At 39.2% G+C, this 24,356-nt stretch overlaps 1 protein-coding gene across 13 annotated transcripts in view; it reads right to left on the bottom strand.

Moving 5' to 3' along the window:
• Positions 1-24,356, bottom strand: part of LOC117527063 (RNA-binding protein 47-like) — an 85,049-nt gene that overhangs the window by 25,865 nt on the left and 34,828 nt on the right. The window contains exon 1 of one of the 13 annotated variants that reach the window (XM_034189232.1): positions 1,607-1,690. The exons of the other annotated variants lie outside the window; for them this stretch is intronic. The gene's annotated coding sequence lies outside the window, so the exon portion shown is untranslated. Of the gene's footprint in view, positions 1-1,606; positions 1,691-24,356 lie in introns of those variants that run through there. 13 annotated transcript variants of the gene reach the window in all.

Genomic DNA, 24,356 nt, shown 5'->3' with positions numbered 1-24,356 from the left:
AAGGAATAGAAGTCTTTAGAAAACCAAGATACAGAACCAAAGTAAAAGAACGGAGTATTGCAGTAAATGGTGTAAAATTATGGAACAATCTCAACAAAGAAATTAAAGAATTAAGGTCGCTTAAATTATTTAAAAAAGGTATTAAACTAGATGTATTAAGTAAGTATGAAACTATAAAATAAGTTAGTGGGCTGTAAGGAAGTAAAAAAAAAAAAGTAATTTGTTAATAATGTATAAAATGTTTTAAGTTTAAAAATGTAACCTGTCAGAGATGTAATCTATTTAATAATGGTCATAATTATGAAATAAGTCAGTGGTATGTGACAAGTTAAAGAAATACAATCTGTTAAATAATGTTGAAAAATGACGCTGGATATTGAAAGATTGTATTGTAAAAAGGGGCAGAAATATAAGACTTGTTCTTCTCTCTGCTCCTTTTCATTCTGGTAATGGAGATGCTTTATTTCTGCTTTTCTGTTTTTTTCTTTTAAATGAATGAAATAAATAAAAAAAAAAAAAATGCAGGCAGCTAAGATTTAAACATAATTGAGCATCCACATGTTCAGACACAAAGTTCACCTGGTCAAAGGTCATGAACTGAGACTGGAAGGGGGGGAGCTGGTTAGCACAAAACCAGCAAGTTAAAGAGCAAGGATGTGATTGGGCAACAGTGGCAGCCGGGTCAAAGAGTTTCAGTTATTGCTATGGAGATTGTCCATTACCCAGCGTTTATGATTGATAGAAGCACATGAACGTCTACATATTAACAGCATGTTACTGGCTGCTGAAAGATTTTATGAGCAGAATGAAATCATTTTATGAGTGTCATCATCACGCATCCACATCACAACATGTATACAGTTTCACTGTCGTAATCTAATTTCATCTTGGTTTTTTTTAAAGCAAATAAGCAAAAGCTGTAGATGGAAAAATAAATAAGTTAATTCTGTATTTAGTGCTGTTTGTCACTTTGTCTTTTAGTACGATTAGTTTGAAAATCCTTCAGTTGATCACAGACACTTGGTGGAATGATCAGTTTGATCAAAATCATTGAGGTGTTGGTTGGGATCATAATATATACCCCATGACACACAATCTCATGAAATATTGTGCAGATACTGGAGAGCTGATAGTTACATTCATCTTGTTTGTGCAAATACAAAATATGAAGATTTTTTTTTGGCAGTGGTGGAGGTGGTTTTCACGCCACATAGTGAGGAACAGCTGTGAGTTTATTATGTGTAATGCTGATCTAGTGCACTGCAGAAGACGGGCCTAAAGAAGACATTTTAGCAGCACGTACACAGTGTTCACCCAGCAGCCTCTGAACACACAAGACCAATGAATAACATTACAGCAGCCTTGGACACAACATAAGCCACAAAAACACAGGTGAATTGTGTATTTGCTGTTATAAACTCCATCACATCATCATTACACATGGAAGTCTTTCAAACAATGAAGAATACTACATCAACAACATCAAGAGAGGGAAGTGAGAACAAGCCAGAAGAGTAACAGTGAGAAAACATCATAACAGTAAAATGGGTGTGAAAAAGAGAAGAGAAACTAGAAGAAGAGAGAGTTCAGATGGGAGAATAGCTACCCCTGTGTCTTCACAGCGCTGTGCAGCCTGCTCTGGGAGTCTTAGTCCACCTCCATCAGAGACAGGTACAGCAGGGCACTAAGCGCCAAGGCCAGCCTCTTCTACGCTCACGCACACACACACACCAAAGCTGGCCAAGGTGGAGCTAAAACTAGTACTGTGTGTAAATGGGAGGATCCAAGTCAACTCTGGTTTTCTGACATTTGGATAATCTTTTTAGTGTTTGAAATATAAACATCAAAGAACCTGCTGCTCAAACTTAATTTTCTCATAACTCTACAGAACCTGCAGTGCCAACTTATAATCCTTCTACACCTGCTGTGCAAACTATCAACCGTTCTGGAGACTCCGCAGAGTCTGCCATTGTAAATGTCCAAAAATTATAGGAACTCTAAAGAACCCATTGCAAACTTACAAACCTTCTAAGACAGTCAAGAAACTGTAGTGCCAACATACAAACCTTCTTACGTTTGCAACGAACCTGAAGTGCAAACTTGACAAACCCTCTAAAAGGCTCTAAAGAACATGCCACAGCCTTACAAACCTTCTAGGGACTGTAAAGAACCTGCCACATAAACTTACAAACCTTCTAAACACTGTAAAGAACCTGGTGTGCAAACGATCAACCCTTCTGGAGACTCTCCAGAATCTTTCATGCAAATATCCGAACATTATTGTAATTCTGAAGAACCTAGTGCAACCTTACAAACCTTCTAAAGACAGTAAAGAACCTGTAGTGCCAACATACAAACCTTCTAAAGACTGTAAAGAACTTGCTACATAAACTTACAAACCTTCTAAAGACTCTAAAGAACTTGCTACATAAACTTATAAACCTTCTAAAGACTGTAAAGAACCTGCTACATAAACTTACAAACCTTCTAAAAACTGTAATGAACTTGCTACATAAACTTACAAACCTTCCAAAGAATGTAAAGAATTTGCTACATAAACGTACAAACCTTCGAAAAACTGTAAAGAACTTGCTACATAAACTTACAAACCTTCCAAAGAATGTAAAGAACTTGCTACATAAACTTACAAACCTTCTAAAGACTGTAAAGAACTTGCTACATAAACTTACAAACCTTCTGAAGACTGTAAAGAACCTGCTACATAAACTTACAAACCTTCTGAAGACTGTAAAGAACCTGCTACATAAACTTACAAACCTTCTAAAAACTGTAAAGAACTTGCTACATAAACTTACAAACCTTCCAAAGAATGTAAAGAATTTGCTACATAAACTTACAAACCTTTGAAAAACTGTAAAGAACTTGGTACATAAACTTACAAACCTTCCAAAGAATGTAAAGAACTTGGTACATAAACTTACAAACCTTCTAAAAACTGTAAAGAACTTGGTACATAAACTTACAAACCTTCCAAAGAATGTAAAGAACTTGGTACATAAACTTACAAACCTTCTAAAAACTGTAAAGAACTTGCTACATAAACTTTCAAACCTTCTGGAACTTAGTGCAAACTTACAAACCTTACAATAAAGAATCAGTTGCACAAACTTACTAATCTTCTCTAAAGACTCTAAACAACCTGCTGCACAAAATAGCAAACCTTATAGTAACTCTAAAGAACCTGCTACACTAACGTATCAGCCTTATTAAAAGTCTAAATATCCTATTAATAAATAATATATGCAACATTTATATAAACATGAATAAATGGAGGTTACAGTACTCATATGTTCCACTGTGGTTTTGAGAAATCCATCAACGCTTCATTCACTTCACTGTTGTGCCTGCAACAAACCATGTAGAGGGCAGTGATGAGTCCTCCCATGAAATGCAAACGGCCCAGACCCAATCAGTGCAATTAAAAGGAGCAAACAGGCAAGAAAAAGTTACATATAAAATGCCAGTAACGGTTAAAGGCAGAGTTATTTTGTACCATTCTGCTTTGTGAAAGCAAAGTTTAAAAAAGCACATTTGGACAGTTAGGCTCAGACAATCTCACCTGTACTGTGTCTTGCAGTAAAAATGAGAGGTATGATGAGCTACTGTAGGTGTCCATTGGTGAAATATCAAAATCACTTTGGACTTCCTTATGATTTTATGTTTCTTTGAAAGAACTTTTGGACATATTCTTAGCGGAGTGAGTCATATCACATCAGCTGCATACACAGCATGTGTGTGTTCTAGTACATAACAACGGCGGCCATGTTGCTAGCAGAGCTTAACTTAAGCAAACAACACACACCTTACTGGGCAGTCAAGTGCGCAGATAGAGAGACGGCAGAGAGAAAAACAACCAGACGAGAGAAGGAAGCAAGGGAGTATGTGACAGAGAGAGAGAGAGCTTCTGGGGTGAAAGAGTGAGAGAATGATGAAAGTCACAGTGTGTAGTCAACAGTGTGGCGAGTTTCGGCTGCTATTGAAACCAACACCACTTCTTTACGACTGAGCGGCGAAACAGGCAAAAGGAAACTGTTAGCATGCTGGCCAGAGAAGATGAGACAAGCAGACAAACAAACATATGTGCACAAATGGCTTTACAGGCAGTTAAAAATCAGACATGCATGCCTCAATGAGTCAAACTAAATCAAAGATTAACTGTCAGCTTTAAGTGAGAGCCAGTCAGGTCGTGTGCACATTAATCAGGTGTTCTGCTGACTGCACACCTGGATCATCAACCCATCAGGTCAACAGTTAACTGTTAACCTGTACAGGAAGACCAGCACACTGCACCAGGAGTGCTTACTCTCTTCTTCAGTCATTGTATATGTCTGTGAAATCATTGCTCAGGCATATGGACATGGGACACAATATTAATCAGCTGTCCAAACGTTATGTGTCACTCAGGTACGTTCAGGTCCATAAGTGATTAGACAGTGACAGTTTTTTCATTTTGCCTCTCTACACCACCACAATGAAGTTGAAATGGAAAAAAAAAAAAAAAAAAATCTAAGTGCTTGCAGTGGAGACCTTTACCTGTAATTCAAGGTGTAAATATCAAAAATATTGGATTACTCATTTAGGAATGACAGCCATTTTTATACATAGTCCACCTTCCATTTTCAGAGGCTATACATAATTGGACAAACTTAAAACAAACATACCAAAACTAACCAATCTAAACACAAACCAAACCAACCAACAAATCAAACTTTAAAACTAGCTTGGTACAAATCATCACTTTTACAACTAGTGTTCTCTGGCTAGTTCAGGGGATGGATACATGAACATTTCCAAATCACTGAATATGTGTTGGACTTCATTTACATACACTCATGAAGAAATACAGTCAAAACCACAGACAAGGATTTTATTGGGGGAGGTGATGGTGTAGTGGTCAAGAGTTGGGCTTGAGACCAGAGGATCCTCAGTTCAAATCCCAGCCTGACTGGAAAATCATTAAGGGCCTTTGGGCAAGGTCCTTAATCCCCCAGTTGCTCACTGTGTGCAGTGAGTACCTTGTATGGCAGCACCCTCACATTGGGGTGAATGTGAGGCATTATTGTAAAGCACTTTGAGCATCTGATACAGATGGAAAAGCATAATATAAATGCAGTCCATTTACCATTTATTAAAAAAGAAGACATGAAATTTCAGCTACTGTTTGCTAGATGACACATTTGAGACTCAGGCTGAAATCTGGTCTGTTTTCTTCTGTAAAAATCCTTCTCTGTTCCATTCTGCTATGAAGATCTACAACTGGTGATGCAAATGACAAAAACTGCACTATATGCACAGTTTTTCCAATTACCGCCACAGAAGCCTAACTGCTTCAGAGTTGTCTTAAGTGCCTTGGTGGCTTCCCTCATTAGTCTTAATTCTCACATGGGTCACTCAGGTTTTCAGAACGGCCTACTCCATACAGATTTACCATACAGCAATATACTGTTTGTATTTCTTATTGATTGGTGTAAATGAACCCTATGGTAGACTGGGGGCCTATCCACTGACCACAGGGATAGGCTCCAGCCGCTCCCCCCCCCCCCACCCTTAACTGTAATAATCAGGTTTAGGAAATGGATAGATGGATGTTGTAAATGAAGTCCATGTATTAACTGACTTGGAGATGTTCATGTATCCGTCTCCTGAAACTGTATATGAAAGTGTATTCAAAATAATCCTCCACCGTTTTGCTTGTCCAATTACATACGGCCTGTGAAAATGGCTGTAATCCTTAAAAAGCAGAAGGTGCAACAATGCATATGCTTACCAGATTGGACGACACAGATTAAGGCATACACCTCAAGCAGTTTATGAAATTTAAGCCTAGTGGAGCCTCACAAACTTGCAGCTACATTTTTACCTTGAACTCATCGTAGTTTGGGTTTAAGCTGAAATGCCCCTTCTGTCACACAAAATGATTAAGCAATTAATCACTTTAAATCACGCTTATTATCTTTGTTTGTCACACTGTGTGTTGGATAAGGAGCATCACAGTCAAGGCTGAGCGTGCTCGCATGCACACATACACACACACAATGGAATTTGCCACATGGGCAGAAACTGTGAAAAAGCACGAATAAAACTAGCGATAAAGAAGTGGCAGTAATCAGCATGTTCGACGTGTCAATGATCTGGAATTACGAGTCACTCATATACTGTAAGTAAATGAGAAGCATGTCATAAGACCGGATGGCTTACCATCCATGTCTGTAAAGCGGCGTGATGTGTATGAGTACACGGGTGTGTTTTAGGCAATGAATTCTTCACTGAAAAAAATTTGTATCGTTTTAAAAAAAGAAATGTGGGTTTAAATTTTGTTAACTGCAACAGTTTTCAGTGCTCATTCAGTGGAGGATTTGCATAGCTTCAAAAATTTAACTTTTGTGACTCCTTTTGGCTGAAGCAGTCAAGTCTGATGAAGGGAAGCGAGTGCTGCGGCTGACCCTGGAGGACACGTGATGTCCTCACTCAGCTCAACTGTCACCTCGCTGACTACGGAAAATGAAGTCACACTGCTGACCAAGGAGAAGGAAGCTACTTTATCTTTGAGTTTTATACATTTAAAAATAAGCCATTCCTTTCTCACCAAAACTTCTGTTCTCTCAGCTTGTTGCACTTAAACCTATGATCCTTGTTGAACCTTTTACAATTTAAGTCATGTCAAGAAGTTTCTTTTTGTCGCCACTATAATTTTGTACCATCGTACTCAAATTAACGCTCATTAATGTGCAACATTAAATATTCATATGGATATGGACGGAGGCTTCTGTATGTGCTCTGTGTACATCTTGTCTGCATTTATATGTTTTAGGAAAGCTTGCAGATATGGGGGGGGGGGGGGGGGGGGGGGCGCAGTACCACCAGTAATCATGGGGGCAGTGTAGTCAAAGTTTGTGAGAGATACAACTATAGTCAAAAGGGCATGAAGAAGACTGTTTTAATGGTGGAATATTTTGATAAGAGTTTTGTAAATATAATGTAGAGTATTTAATGGCTGCACATACCACCTCCATCTACCACCGTCAGTACTTTTGTTTCTTTTGTGTTAAAATCATTATTACAACTTATTTGACCATTGCCTTGTTTGATGTTGTGAGAAACTTTCAAGAGGGTCGGCAGTGCCATCTAGAGGATATTTTCCTGAACATCCATATCATCCTAAAACACATAGAAGCACGTCAGCAGCGACAGATAAGGCCCCCTGACACGAGCGTGTCTTTGATTCACACAATAGCACGCATGACGTCGTGACGATCCCACCCGCTGTGATCCCAGCTGGACGCCGTTCTTTGTTCTACCGGCTGCCACGCGCTCTGCGCTGGATGCTGTGTATATAAAATAATTATTTCGTGTCAGATTAATCATTTTCTCTGCAAGTTGGCCATTGAAATTGGCTGTAATCACTTTCTGAATCACAGAGGAACACTGCAGCTTCAGCCGTTCATGCGCGCACCTAACAACCTGCAGAAAGCATTTTAAGCCGTCTAAAAAGGTAATTATTTGTCATGTTTACATTGTCATGGCTTGGTAAAACAGTTGTGTGTTCTTTCCTTCTTGTGTGCAGCTATTAAAATATGTTTATAACAGATTTAACTTCTTGTTATATGTCTTTTGTCCTTCAGACGAGCTGCGCTCTGATGCGATCTGCTGATGTCACCACTTGCTCTGTTCACTTCTTCTTTACTCCACTTGACGAGCTGCACATCGTGTTGGTGATTAGATCGCGCCACGTAGCACGACATTTATGCGTGAAAGATTTTTTGAACATTTCAAAATTCTATGTACACAACAGCACGCACCGGCGCCCTCTGGCGTCCTATCTGCACCCATTACAGACGACTTTATGCTCCAGAACAACACCGGTCGTGCTAGTGCATGAGTCAAAGGCATGCTCGTGTCAGGGGGCCTTTACACTGTTTAAAATCACAAACAGATTTGCATATGTAAGTGGATTATAAATTAAGCTTAAATGAGTCACAGTCTTATATCACCAACACGATCAAAATTCACAATGTAGAATTTTTTTGCCATGTGGGGGAAAAAAAAAAAATGTAAGAAAACATCACAACATACTGGGAAACTCAGTTTCCCGGCATGCCGTTCGAGATTCAAAGGGTGATGGTAGCAACATAAATGCAGTAGACCTTTGAAAGTGCCAAAAAACAAACAAACAAACAAACAATCAAAACAGAAAATCCAAGACAGCCACAAATCTGGACGTATTTCACAAGAAGGTGTTGCTGAATATTTGCTAGATTAAGGTATGACAACACAAAAGTCCGCTGTGTTAACTGTCAATACTAACGTTAATTACAGTTACAACATTTTTACTTGGTTTGCCAGAATGGGTTGGCGTGGACATTAACATTTTATCATAGCTTCATTAAAATGATTTTTCCTATTTCCTGGTGGGCACGGAATGTAGCATGAACTTTGAACGCTGTTCGTGCAGTTTGTCTTTTATCTCATCTGCAAGATCTGAGTGAACTCATTATATTCATCATGGAATTCTCCTACACTAAATACCAGCAACAGAATTAACTGTATTGTTTGTGATATATCACAAACATAAAGATACTTTATCATAATTAGCTTTCAACACAAACTACATTTTGTCAGTTTTCTGAAAGTCAAACAGGTGGATGCACCTTTAAGTTGCTCCCTCTCGTCGATGTACCTGTCACCTTCATTCCTGTGGTTCATTCAAGCCAAAACAAGAGCGTAGAGAGGAGAAGTTGTGGAGAGGAGGGAGTCTGAGCGGGGGAGAGACAACCAGATGGAGAGGAGCAAGAGACCCGAACCAAATGTTCCCTCTCCGATCTCTTCGGGCCTAACTCAGCAGTAGAATGCCCTTCAAAGTGAAACTGACCTGAAGAATTTAGATGGAGCGTGTAAGTGAGCGCCTTCAGCCCACGCCAACCTCACAGCGGAAAGACGATTCCAGTTCACTTACTCTGAGAGGCCTCTTCACGTTTGGCCACTTGGAAGTGACACAGTGATTTTACCAAAAACACTACAATTTTGAGAAATATTATCCATCTGTGTCAACGTCTCAGCTCCAAATATCAGGGATCTTGAAGCAATTTGTAGTATAATTTCATTCATGAAAGCATCAGTGAAAAAGCTGACTGATTCTGTCAGTTGGGAGGTTAGTATATTTGATAGAGCACTTTAGAAATAAACTACAATTACATGATCACTGTTGCATTATGAGAACTGCATTGCAGAGTTTAAAGCTGTATGTAAACTTTTCAGGGCCCCCTGGCAAGTTGCACATTAAAATTTTTATGATGTTAAAATATATATTTTTTAAAGGGGCTTCTATTCACAAAATAAATAAATCAGCTAGCATATTTTAAAGTGGTCCTACAACATGATCCAACTTAACATCAAAACATACATCACATAGTATTAGATTGCAAGTTAATACTAATAAGAGCTCAGCACAGTATTATTTGTATTTTATTTAGATCATGTGGTAGAGATTTGTCTTCACTTTAAAATTAAGAAGTATATTTTAAAAATTTTTATACAAAGAAACCTAAGACACAGAAAAAAACTAGAGGTGGGCGATACTGGGAATTTTTGTATTGATCCGATACCAAGTAAATACAGGCCCAGTATCGCTGATATCGATACCGATACTTTTACCGATACTTTACCGATACTTCATATTTAAGCTTCATAGATCCAAAGGATCCAAAAGACCTAGGATAGAATTTCGCCAAACATTGTAGGTGACAACAAAATACTTTTTTTTTATCATAATCAACATTTTTGTTCAAAAAAATATCATTCAACACAACTTACAACAAAATCTCCTGAGGTAGAGGACTGACAAACCACAATACAAGGTGCGCTGCTCCGTGTTGTGTGACACGGCGCAGCGCTGCTCTTACAGACAGAGAGTAGACTTTGATGAATCTGCGTGCGCAGCAATCAGTGCATGCGGGAGAGAAAAAAGCTTGAGTATCGATCTTTTTACACGAGGATCGTTCAATATCAACACCAGCGTTGGTATCGATATTATTGATATTAGGATCGATCCACCCACCTCTAAAAAAAAAACCAAATTCTCATTTCAGTTACCAACACTTGTCAATATTAATTATAGTAATAGCATTCATGAAAAAAAATGGCATTTATGAAAACATTCTTGCGATCAGATATCACACACACACACACACACACACACACACACACACACACACACACACACACACACACACACACACACACACACACACACACACACACACACTGCCTTCAGCAAACACATTCTTCAGACTAATCAGTTAGTGCTTTCAAGGCCTCAGCAGCCATTGTTTCAGTTACATGTGACGCTGATGGCGCCGAGCTCGTGATAAAAGCCCTCTGTGTGTGCACGTCTGTCAGATGAAAGCAGCCATAAAGCTGACATACTATATAATAATGCATATTGTAGCATGTTTGCATGTAAACTCATGACATTTTTGTTTTTCTATTTTTGGTTATCCTTCATGACTGCACTTATTCCACAGTGCACAACAGGACCAACCTTCACTCAGTTTTATACTCAAACAAGGACCCACCCTGTCAACAAACACGGGCAACATGTGTCACAGTCGCACAACGTCAGCTGCACACCGAGAGCTTCTCAATCTAATACATCTGGTTAAAAGTAAAACCATTATATTAAAAAAATAAATAAATAAAAATCATATAATCTCACTCACAGCACACAGCCTCTCATTATATGAGTGAAAAACTCTACTGATTTTATGGTGAAGAAGAACCAGACACACACACTGTCATACACTCCACTGGTTACACGGGTTTCACTGTCAGATCAGATCCCCATTCCAATCACCCTGATTAGTTTAACTGTCTTTGTTGTCTTTTTTTAACCATCTTATCTCTGACAAAGTGATGTAACAGGGTTCAACGGGTGACGTGTAAATCAGTGGACACAAACTAAAATTTTAAGATTTAAGCAATTAAAAAAACAGAGACATGCTCTAATCTAAAATGGCTAAAATGCAGCATTCCAGAAATGTTATCAGGAATTTGAAAAAGCAGTGAAGTTGAAGCCGTCGATCAAGCATCATTCATTAATTTTCAGTTTTTGACTCCAAAACACAGAAGTGATCGGGTAAAACATACACGGTTTTAGAGTGAAAGTGTGCTGCAGGGTCAGCGGTCTTACTTTACCTGTGTGCCACGATGTGTAGGAGCAAGATGAAGACGAGCAGCCAGTGAGATTTGGTTTTATTTTGGGCGTCACTTTGCACTTTCACACTATGTCACGCACTCGCTGTCCATTCACCTTTGCTGCCACCAGGTGCTGAGACCTTCTGTTCGCCCGCCTGCGTCTTGAGTGTTTGAGCATGAAGGTAAGCAAAAGGTGGTTTAGTGTTTACACATTCTCAATGGTTAGAAAGGAGAGGTGGGGCCATGCAGGACAGGTAAGCCCCCCCCCCTTTTTTTTTCCTTGAGTCTGCTCACTCGTTTAGATGATAAGGACTTAAGACAAAAGGAACGGTTTGGAATAAAGGGTCACAGGGTATGACAAAAGATGATAACCCACAAAAGTTACAGAAAAATCCTGCCTGTGCTTGAGTGACCTTATTTACATACAGCTATAGAGTTTGTGCAACCCCAAAAAGCATAAAAGCATCAACTAAAGTCCAGTGAAACTGTTAACTGATCATTTGTTGCTCAGAGGTCAAAGGTCACCATGGGAGCAGAGATGGGTTTGACCTTTTTTCATTGGATTCAATTCCCCATCACAGAGGAGAAAATGTAGTTTTTTGTGTGATGAGACAGCAAGAAGCTTGTAATCTGTGCGTGATGCTGATGTTCTCCTTCTCTTTGGGTCTATTAGTTTGGCAATTCACTGGTTAATTGTGGGTCAGATAGGTTTTTCAGACTCTGTTTCCCCCCAACCCCCATTCTCTCATTCAAAATCATATTTTCCCTACATTTTGGTTTCTCTGTCAAAGAGGGAAACTATGGACTGACTTCCCAGTGATCAACGATTAGGTAAGATAGGAAAGAAATTAACAGGAAAAAGGTAACAAGCAAAAAGTAACATTAAAAAAAGGTAATGGGAAAGTTACAGAAAAAAGTATCACTATATCGTGGCAATGGAGTATATTGGGGTGTTGAGTTTGTTACATGGTATACAAATAACGAATGTTTATGAGTTCAATGGTATGAATATTTCATGAGGTGAAAGTCTCATTGAATGGTACGTACCATCTTTACCAAATTAAATATTCGTTCCATTGAAAGATTGAAAATCATTCATTATTTGTTTTATATAATGGCTAAAATAAATCCTTGCCATTTGATATTTTATTAAATTATAACATCAGAAGAGGGACTTACATTTTGGTGTGCATCACTGGAGCTTTGACATCAACACTCCAACAGGAACTTTAAATAGGAGTCCAGAATTGTTCTCATCAACTTGGAAAACAGTTAGAGATAGGATGGTTTCATCCTAACAGCTCCTCCAGACAGCTTATGGCGTAGCGAATATGTTTTTTGTGTGTGTGTTAGAAGAATTAGCAACGTCAGTTAGCTCCTTCAAATCGTTGTCTGTCAGCAAAACAAACTCCGGCCTGTTTAGCTAAACAACGCCCCCACTAGTGGGCGGTGGTCGCAGCGTGCAATGGTGCAAAATGTATGGAAACAAATCAGCACAGTAAATGGAACCAAACTACACGTTAAATGCAACGCAACACAAATGCGACGAATAGTTCATGTCACGTGAGTCGTGACATACAAAGCACCAATAAAATGACAAGGATCCACTCAGCTGCTATATCATGTAAAATATTAATTAAGAAATTGATGGCATGTATGAGGGAATAACATAATAAAGCCTAACCCCTCAACCTAAGCCCTAACCCTAAACACCTTCGATGTAAATAATTACATGAAAATAAACTTTTATATGGTAAATAAATTCTAATGTTGCTTTCTTTCCTGTTGCCTTTTCTCTTCTGTTAGTTTTTGTCCATTACTTTTTTTCTTGTTACTTTGTTTCCGTTCACCATGATGAACAGGTCTGCATGTACATGTAACTGACATATAAGATGTGTTTAAATAGGATATATATATATATATATATATATATATATATATATATATATATATATATATACAGTACCAATGGCAGCCACAATACATTGTTTTATTAATTCTATTATTTGTTGCCACTATAGAGTTTTGGGGTATTTCAATGGAAAAGCTTCCTTTGGGGGCAATTTTGAAAACTGATGAATGAAATCACGTAGGCACTAATGTATTGGTGACCTAAAACTTTCATCTCATGGAATACTGCTGAAAACAAAGTTATTTTTATGTTGTTGGATGCACATTAATGGAAACAAACAAACAACAAAAAACATTTTGGACGACATGTTAAAACCTGCATGTTTGATAGTTTTTATTAATATTAGTTTGTAGTACAACAAAATACTGGTGATTTGGTTTGTTAAAATGACCCTCACAATTTTATGAAATGTTTAAAACTAATTCAGGACTCAGACAAATTATGAAATCAAACACAAAACTGTCAATATATTCAGCTTACTGAGTTACTTTGTTCACAGGCTAAACAAACAAAAAAATAACATTTTTAACAGAACAAGCTGACTTAACTTAAAAAAAATGTGGAAACCAAGTGCCTGGAAATATGTAAGTAAGGAACAAGTACACTTTTCATTTAGGATATTTTTAAATGAAAAAGTACTTGTTCCTTACTTATCTTTTTCTAGGCAATCGGTTTTCAGATTTTTTAAAAAGTAAAGTCAACTTGTCGGGTTTTACAGTGTACTCTATAATCCTAAACACAATGGAGATGAAAAAATCCAGTTGAAAGTAAAACCGTCATTCCTGTAATATTCCTGTAACAATTCTGTAATATTTGCCTGAAACACAACAAGCCTGAAGGAACAGGAAAACGATGGCGCTGACAAAGCGTGGACGTGTACATAACCTTAAACAATCCTTAAAGAGAACCAGATCGCTGCTCTTATCAGAATGGTGCCGCTCTGCTCCAAAGCAAATTGCTGCAGGTGATACATTAACCAGTGACTCTGTTAATGAAGGACGTGCAATCACTGCTTTTTTGGCAGCATGCACACAAACACACACACACACACACACAGAGTCAGAAACATCATATGCAGATAGTCAGTTCAAAGTTTACAGGTGGAGAGTCGCAATAGAGGCTGTGCAGTCATAAACAGCCATCTTCAAAAAGGTGGAGGAGTGTGTGTTTGAAAGACCAGTGACATTCTCTGTTCCACTTCACTGTTACGCTGTGACTGTTGGTGGGACATTCTATAGACCCTGTAGTTTTGCAGGGGTTGCCTCCGTCTTCTCACAAGAACATGATCAATCTCTTGAGCTTCACCACTGGTATTACAATATTATGTTCAGCAGTGATGGTCAGCCCACAATTTTTTGCAAAGTGAAGGAGCACTGAGCCATTTTCACCACAGAGGACCAATACGGTCATAATCATAACCAGCCCCATCAGTCCCCGTGTCTCACTGAAATCAATCATGACCAGAGGACTATCACTTCTGTGGCATTCATCAGCCAATGAGTGAAGCTGTAATTAAAAGGTTGGAGTGCACGCTGAGACAACAGACAGGACACAAACAGCATGTCTGAGTCTGATAAGCTGCTCATTGATGGGGTGATATCTGACACCATCGGAACAAGCTGGTCCACCACAGCACTCCATCGGTACACCAACCATCAGAGCCACCAGACCTAAAGTGGGTGTATCCACCCACCAAATCTGACCAGGACAAATCAAGCCCAACCACAGCCGCCTAGCTCCTAGCTAAGGCTAACAGGCTAGGTAACTTATGTCGGGTGTTTGTCTAATGCATATTTTTTTGGACTGGGTGGTGGTTTTCATAATGGGTTGCTTGGATGTGGATATGACCAGCATATTGCCTGAGTAATTGTGCCATCATCAGTGTAGCAAGCAAGCTATACCTGCTAATTATTATTAACGGTGATAACGTACAATTTAAATAATACCAAAATTTAGCTTAAAAGAAATCCTGGAGCACAGGGCCGGTTTCATGAAGCAGTCTAATCTTGTTTATTGGACTAAACTCACTCGGTCGACTCATCTGTCAGGGTGCGTTAGGCTTGCAGGCACGGAGTGACTGGACACAACTGCAGGACTCACTGAGACAAGTGTTGGAGTAAGAAAAAGGCTTTATCTTGAAAACAGTACAGGTTCGATACACGGGTGGACAATCGGCGAAGCAGAGGTACAGGCAGGGGCAAGATAATGGCGTGGTCAAAAACAGGCAGAGTTCAGTGGCACGGACAGTCAATGCAATCAGAGGTGAGGCGAATGCGAGGTCACAAAAACGAGGCAAGGTCATACACAGCTAGTCGGATCAAAAACAAAACAGGAGCACAGATACTGAGGCTGGGATGAGCGCCGACACACAGGGTGACGAACACAATGTACTAGCGGGAACATGAGGCAAGCTAGGTTTAAATACACAGGAGGAAATTAGGGAAACTAGACACAGGTGTGGAGAACATTCTGGATGGGGGGAGTGGCAAACAGAAGGGACAGGACACACCCACACCAAACCCTGAACATCAGACAAGAGAGTGCAGTCAGACAAAAGCAAAGTGAACAGGGCCCAACTCAAAGGTGTACCTAAAACCACCGTGATCTAAACAAAATGCCAAAACCACTAATGAATAAATCCCAAGTTCTAATAAATAAGAAATAAAATAAAGCAGACCTAACATGAAAGAACAAATAATTAACCAGAAAACAAATGTAAGTACTGAAAAGAGATCTACAACAAAATTAAAGGCTCAGATTAAACTAGAATGGAAGTCCCAAACAACAATAGTAAAATAGACAGATAATTCAATATATGATAAAAATAAAACAAACAGGTGATTCAACTAATGTTACACAATGGGAAAAAAACAAAGGCTGGACACAAACTAAAATGGAACTTGACTCATGACTAAAGTATGATAAACAGAAAATACATAATAAACAGAAAACAAAACCAGCGACCTCAATATAACAAACAGAAAATCAAAGACAGAGGATCAAAGACTGGGGACATGGACCCATAAACCAAAATAAGAAGCCAGATATGGGGCAGATCATAACATCATCTTTAGAAGTTAGCTGTTGCGCAAAGCACTTAGTTGGCAAAAGTTTTTATCCTGGTACAGAGGAAGCTAATCTTATTTTAGTCGACAAAACTTCAGTGTTTACCTAAAGAATGGCGGCTAACATGTACCACCAGTTGATGGAGAAGGAAGTAAGGAATGCAGTGAGAGCAGGTGTTCCAGGACCGGAATAAACCATTGAAGATGTTTACGGATGCCGAGGTCGGGAGCGCTTCTCCTCTGCTGCGGTGGACTCAGCCATGTTTGTAGCAGGAAGACCAACCCGGAAGTAAACAAAACTGTCGGGCATCTGAGGCGTTTCTTGGCAAAGGCATTTGTGAGGATGCTATGGCCATGAAAATCATCGGCTAACGTAAAATGGCTAATCTACAAGTTTAGCCGTCGATGTGAAAAAAATCTCAGAAAGGGCAAACACAGCTGAGCCTAAAGCAGCTAGCGGCCACTGTTCACCCGGTATACAGATGGCAATCAAAGTGGTGATTATCTGAATTAATCATCAATTTATGGGTTAAAATAGCTTTAAACAATGAGTTGTATAAACATTCACATACAGTTGTTATAAATGGGGAAAGTTGCTACAGTGACCAAAACCATTTATTTTAATACTGGGTTTCTGCTACACATTTGGAGAATTTAACATGCAGTTCTTTTTGAAGTGAGTCGATTTTGGAGCCAACCTAAAGTGGCCTTTCATGGAACTGCAGGTTTTGGCACTTTCACATTGGCTTCATTTTTTAGCACTGGAGGTTGCTGCAGAGAATGCTGTCACTTCAGTGTGGCGCTTTACAAGGAAGATGGTCTCATAATCTTGCATTATATGCACAAATGACGCTTTTTTAAATCAACATTAAGGTGTTAGTTTTTAGGAAACTGATCATGCCCCAACAAAGATCCAGAATCTCAACCTTGATTCCACTCTGGTTCTTCTTCAACCAGTTATCCGGGATCGGGTCATGGAGTCTCCTTCTTCCAGGGAACTTGATTCCAATCTACACAAAAATGCAATTTGCAGGCACTTGACACTTTTGAAAATTCTACCAGAACCTGCCAAGGCACACAAAGTCAGGGAGGCGAGATTGAGATGGTTTGGACATGTGCAGAGGAGGGACCTAGGGTATATAGGGAGAAGGATGCTGAGGATGGATCCACCAGGCAGGAGGAGAAGAGGGAGACCAAAGAGGAGGTTCATGGATGTGCTGAGAGAGGACATGCAGGTGGTTGGTGTGACAGAGGAAGATACAGAGGACAGGGTGAGAGGGAAACGATTGATCTGCTGTGGCGACCCCTAATGGGAACAGCCAAAAGACAAAGAAGAAGAACCTGCCAAGGCACAGTCCAAGTAACCTGTCCAATGAAATGCAGACAGGCGGTATCCAGCAGGTCAGAACAGTGTGAATGATGTTTGAGCGTAGACAGACATGTTTGACAGGAGTGTAGCCACGATAGCAATCAGCCCATTACCAACAGGGACAGAATGAAATGGTGGAACTGGCCTTACAGGTCTGATATGAAGCCACACGTAACTAAAAGAAGTTGTACACCAACAGCTTTACAACGGTCACAGACTGAGGATGTTAGGTGTGTTTGTTTGACCTGAAGCACCTTCAGCCTGTGTTTGTTGCCAACCAAACAGACATGAATCAATACACAGGTGACTCAAACACAACACACACAAATAATCACGCAAGATACTGTGTTTGTTTGGCATCAACAGAAATTCCTTGTGTCATATGTCACAGTCACACAGATTTGAAATGAGTTATTTCAGACAACTTTTGCATATAGTAGGAGAGGACCTTCATGCAGACATAGAAATGTGGGAATATGAGGACATTTAACATAAAATTCAAACATATTTAACTGTAAATGGCAGACGCAACAATGTACATGCTAGCACACATAGAGACCATGTGCTGACTAGCCTACTAATTTTATGAAATTCCAAAATAGTGCAATTAGATAATTCACTTGTGTTTTAATGTGATTCAAAAACAGATCAACTGGAAAACTTCAAAGCCTCATTTAGCACAGCCTGTGATGTCTTCATTTTGATACAGACTCCCAAACCATGTTCAAAACAGGTTTCAAATATTCCAGACCAGTTTCTTGACTTAGCTGTCACTAAGTTGTAGTACAGATGAAAGGTTTGACACCATCTTGAACCATCTGTTTCTGAATACCTGTCCTACTTTTCCATTCTGTTATATATTTCATCTTGAATTTGTCTGTATAGTGGGCATCATGTTTCTCCTCATGGTTGCTAGCTTGTTAGCTGAACAGAGTGACTCGCAGAGACACTCACACATAATGTTCAGTGTTCAGGAGGCAGACAAATTACTTGTAAATTTCAACCACAGCTCTCCATAATTTTTGAGAATTTACCCAACATCAGCTAACCATCCATGAGATGTTAACTGATGTGTGCATGAAGACAGGCACTACCACTAACTGTCTATCTGGTGACAGAATACATCTACAGAGTATTCCGCAGACAAAACAAAGTTGCCCTTTCGATTGTTCTGGTGTAGCAAAGTTCATGAGATACAATAGGGTTTGTCCTTGCTACATGTTCTTTTAGTTGTTTTTTAAAACTATTCTTGGTTTATTCTATGCTGTGAAGCACTTTGTATTTACATTTGTAAAGAGTTATACTTATTATTGTAAGTAAGTCCCTCAACATGCACATCCAAGGGGATGCGCATTTTGATTTGGCACATGTTTAACAGCTCTCCACTGGAAACAAGCACACTAACTGCTTGGCCACCACCCTTGCTCCATTGGCAAGTTACAAAATGATAACATTTGTAATTTTTGAGTTACTGTCTACACAAGCTGACTGGGATGGACGAATTCACTCACTCACTCACTCATCCACTCATCAACATTTTTGCTATACCTGCTCTACGCTATAACACACAGTTAAAAACAACAACATAGACACTGCCTCATGTCTAACTGATTTTTTCACAACATTCTAGTTTTTAGCATAGTAATACTGCTATGATATACAATCAAATGCCCATGTGTTGGTAAAAACACTAAATAAAAACGTATATACCGACTATGGACTTAAACAATCATACAACTGTTAGAAGATGTGTGCTTCAGCACAACAAAGTACTTGTTTGCCACATAATATACTTCCAACAACCAAAGGATTAAACCTTCTTCAGAGGCAGCAACAAGTTCTGCTGCTACGCTGTGTGTTTGTAAGAGCCGAAAAGGGAGAGATGTTTTCAATTCTGACAACCATATCTTGTACTAATTGTCGAGGTGTGGAGAACTGTGGGTAAGTCAAGCATATGTGCATCTCCAGGTTTATATTGATTTTTATCCACTCAGTTTCATCAGCAAAATGCTTTCAAGACAACAATGAAAAGTGGATCATAATGATGACAAACTAGTTGTACATGTCTACCAGTATATTCACATATTGTCTTTTCTGGCTGTTTTGCCCCAACTTGAGCTTGCACTAGTGATACCAGGGCCCGGTTTCATAAAGCAGTCCAGTAATGTTTAGTCAAATAAACTCACAAGTACTTAGTCGGCTGAAGTTTCACGTTACCCGACTAAAGTTTTTAGCCTGGTACAGAGGAGGCTAATCTTATTTTAGTCAATAAAACTTCAATGTCTTATGTCCAAAAATGGCAGCTACCATGTACCACCACTTGAATGAACAGTCAAAAGCCCCCTACGTCGCTTGCATTCCTACAAAAGGAGAACTTCCTCTGCTTTTGGACGTGGTTGCAGCAGACGACTGTCATGATGTGTTTGTGACAGTTCTCACACCAGCCACCGGGTGTCACTGTTACGCTGAGAAGCATTGTGTGCACAAAAAGGTTGACAAAAGTGTAGAAGAAGAAACTGAAGAGTGAAACTGCTAGGCTAAGTACTAATAAGCATGTCGTTCTGCAGTTTGCATGGGTCCGTAAATGTTAACAAAGGCAGTTAAAAAAACAAAGGCTGGATAGTTCATGACAACGACCAACTCGGAAGTAAACAAAAGTGTCGCGCATGGCGCTATCTCTCGGCAACGGCACGCGCAAGGCCATTTTGCATGTGACAGTCAACTAATGTGAGAGCTAATGTACAAGTTTAGCCATCAATGTGAAACGGTGATTAGACAGATAAAGTTGGGTGACTAACTGTAGTCGACTAAGAATGTTTAGTAGACTGAAAGATTAGGTTGCTTTATGAAACTGGGCCCAGCACTGTTTCCCAGGTGTTTAACCGCAGCTTTGTATATTAGACCTAGTTTAAGGATCTATAGCACAAGGTTTAAAGTGCATAACACAAGTACATGTGGGGCACATCTAACTTCACTTCGCTATTTATACAGAATATAATCTAAAAGGCATAAGACGCAAAGTGGTCATATTTAGTCTTTTAAATAATCATGGGTGTGTTTTGGGCGTAACATGAATTAAAACAAATAATCAGACTGACACCTATAATTAACTTTAAGAGACGTGTGTGTGTGTGTGTCTGTGCTCAAACGTGGCGCATTGCTATATAGACTCAGGACTCAGTAGATGAAATGAAGAAGTGAGACGTGTATATGTGCGGCATTATTGTAAAGCACTTTTAGCAATTGCACAAGTTGGAAAATCACGATATAAATGTTGTACATTTTAAAGATGCAGCTGTGGTGCAGTGTGATACAGTGAAAGCAGTCTTGCTTCCCAGCAAGAAGGTCGAGGGTCATCTCCTTGTGCATCTGGAGGTGCGTCAGGCTTCATAACCAAGCAAAAAGGGAGCAGCCAAAAGAATTGCCATTTGGGATTATGTATTTTAGATGCGTATCACAAATGTGTCTGTCTGTCTATATGTGACCCTACGACAGACGGGCGTCCTGTGAATGAATAAACTGCATATCAAATTTCCATCCATTTGGATTACACAGTTCTAACATACTGTAACCAAATATAAAAAGTTAATATGAGCCATGTTTGTTAGTCAAACATGAATGACACAAGTAAAAATAAGGTTTCCGTTACCATATGAATAAACCCACTGTTTAAAATACACATTAAAAACCCAGTGTTTCAAACAGATAAGAACCAAAATGCCGTAATCCAAATGTATGGAAATTATGTATGCAATCAAAATATATAAATGAATATGAGGCCTAAATAAGTTTTTACTGCATACAAATAATTGTACTGGATTAACTATTCTGTTGGAGCAGTTCCTTTTTCAAAGGGTCGCATTATGTCCGTTATCGGTCTTCAGCCAATCTGAGTGTCCAGCTGATATTTAACAGCAATGAATCTGCACAAAAGAGAACTCCCAACACACACACACACACACACACACACACACACACACACACACACACACACACACACACACACACACACACACACACACACAACACAAAAACAACAAAAAGATCCCCTTTGGCCCACAGTTTGGTTAGCTGACACTCCAGTCACGTGGTTTACAAACTAACGACAGAGCAAAGATGGAGAGTTTTAGCACCGCAATCAGTGTTAAGGTCAAAGGCACGAGAAAGGAGGGAGGGCAAGAAAGGAGTTAAGGAAGTGCAGAATGTGTGTGTGTGTGTGTGTGTGTGTGTGTGTGTGTGTGTGTGTGTGTGTGTGTGTGTGTGTGTGTGTGTGTGTGTGTGTGTGTGTGTGTGTGTGTGTGTGTGTGTAAGAGAGAGAGAGAGAGAGAGACAGAGAGAGTGTCAATGTTATGACTTTTAACCACACCACAGCTGCTCATTATCTGGCAAGTAACAATTAACCTGAAACGTCAATATGGACATCACAGTGACTGAGGAGACTATCTGGCAAAGCAGGAACAGACGAGATGCCGACAGTAGAACAGAATAGAATATAGAATTCAGATAAGATGGAGGAAAATTACAGATTTCTCAATTTGGCTCCCACATTTATAGTTTTTGTATTCATTCACTTAACTCCCAAAGAACAGTTTATTGATTTATGTTTGTGTATCAGGGTAGCATTATGTCAGTGTCTGCAGAGGGGGAGGTCAGGGAGTGACAATAGCAATTTATTTTTACAATCTGAGGCTACAGGTGGATGTGAAAATGGTGGTAGTGCAGAGTTTGTGCTAAGAAGGTACATTAATTGGCAGCCAGCAGTGCAATTTGGGCATTGCTGGCGGCACAATGTGAGTTTAACAAGCCGGAAGATGTTTATAAGGAAGACAAACTGGATTTCAGATTGGGATATAATAACAGTCCTTGAGATTTTTTTTTTTTCTTACATAGTTCAGTCAGGCAAAAACACCAGTTCAGACAGTCTGACAGGTAGTAAACATGTTTATAGTTATTATTAATATTAATTCAGAAATGTGGCAGATTTTGGTGTCAGTCTTGACAATGCATAGTGCACGGTCTACCGTGCATTGTACAAATGCATTTGGGGCGTGTTCATCGCCACTTTGCTATTTACATGGAAAATAATCTGAGTGAAATAAGATGTAGGTTGCAGAGAGGTTGTATTTAATCTCTTAACTAATCACGGGCGTGTTTTGGGTATCACATGAAAACTTCAACTGACTGAATTGATCAGGATTATGCAAATCACTTTGGTCGGGAAAATAAAGAGTGTTATTGCAGAAGCAAATGTCAAACCTATGTGATATTGCTTTCCTACGAAGGCTGCTCTTGATGACTATGTTGGGCCAGAAATGTCCAGTGAATTATGAGGTATGACGGCCCAAACAGGCCCAAAGCCCTTCATTAAAATACTGACATGCTGCAATGGCCCTGAATAGTCAGAAAACCCCTCAGCACAAAATCAAAGTGGTAAAAAGTTCTAATTGCCTTCATTTACAGCTGGTGGTCATAGCGTAGTAAATAAACACAGAATGAGCAGTCCATTCAAAAATGCAGTCTATGTGGAAACAAGTTCATTGCTAGGTTGACAAAGTTTGGGACATGAAAATTCAGTAAGGTATATCTTGTATATTATATTCCAATGCTAAGGTGGAACTATGCTAGTATACTAAGGTATATCTAAATATCTAAAAAGGGAAGAGTAAAATAGAAGAGTAGAAAAGAGTAGAGTAGAGCCACTTAGGTACCTGGTCTTGAGAACCAAGGATGGTAGGTTGAAAAGCTTTTTTATCCCATGGAAACTCTCCCTACCCACCCAAGCGGCTCAAGAAAAAAGTATATATAATAATAAATAATAAGACATAAGAAAGATAAGACATCATATATATAACTATATTTAAATATTAAGGGTAATAAACAACATATACAATAAATATGGTACTATATAATATACAGGAGTAGGTATTGAAACCTAAATATTAATACAGGAGAAGATTTGGTCATGGTCATGGTATTTTATTATAGAAAGAGAAGCTATGATGTAATATGTATTGTTATCTATCTAAAGTAACTCTGCTAGCATACTATAGGAAAATAGAAAGCATAATCTATATGCTATCAAATGGAAACCTAAGAACTAAGGTACTATATGTTGGTATCTTTAAAAAGAACATAAATCATTAAAAATCTACACCATGTAAAATAAAATTGTAAATAATGAAAATAAGCTAGTTCTAGTTAGAAGAGCTAAGTTAGCCGTTAATAAGCCAACGGTACCTACAACGGTACATGGGAAGGCGGTCCACTGGGCAATGTTGTCCATGAGGGCAGCAGCAAACAGAGTTAAGAGAAACAGGCAGATTCAACGCAGTCAGTCATACCAGGTGAATGGATCAGGAAATGGCAAGCTAGGCTCAAGAAACACAAGAATTAACTCTGTCAGAATAAAAGTACAAGGAGAACAGTAACACAGAGGAGAATTCACTCAGAGATTAAACGCATGGGATATAACACTAGGAAAGCAGTGACCAAGACAGCAGAAAGCAAACACCAGAGACGTGACCCATGACACGGGCCAATGGGTCAGTATTAATGTTTACCCTTGTTTGTCCTGTGCAACCGACTTTAGCTCCAATGGGCATTTAAAGTATTATATTTTCTTCTTCTTCTTCGTTCTGGTTGCTCTCATTAGGGGTCACAACACTAGATCATCCATCTCCACCTCACCCTGTCCTTTGCATCTTAAACTGTCAAACCTCCACCCTGGTGGCTCCATCTTCAGCATCATTCTCCCTAAATACCCTCGGTCCCTCATCTGTACATGTCCAAACCATCTCAA

This window comes from Thalassophryne amazonica, chromosome 15 (genome assembly GCF_902500255.1).
Source record: "Thalassophryne amazonica chromosome 15, fThaAma1.1, whole genome shotgun sequence".
Taxonomy (NCBI): domain Eukaryota; kingdom Metazoa; phylum Chordata; class Actinopteri; order Batrachoidiformes; family Batrachoididae; genus Thalassophryne; species Thalassophryne amazonica.
This window is presented reverse-complemented; position numbering and strand designations above follow the sequence as displayed.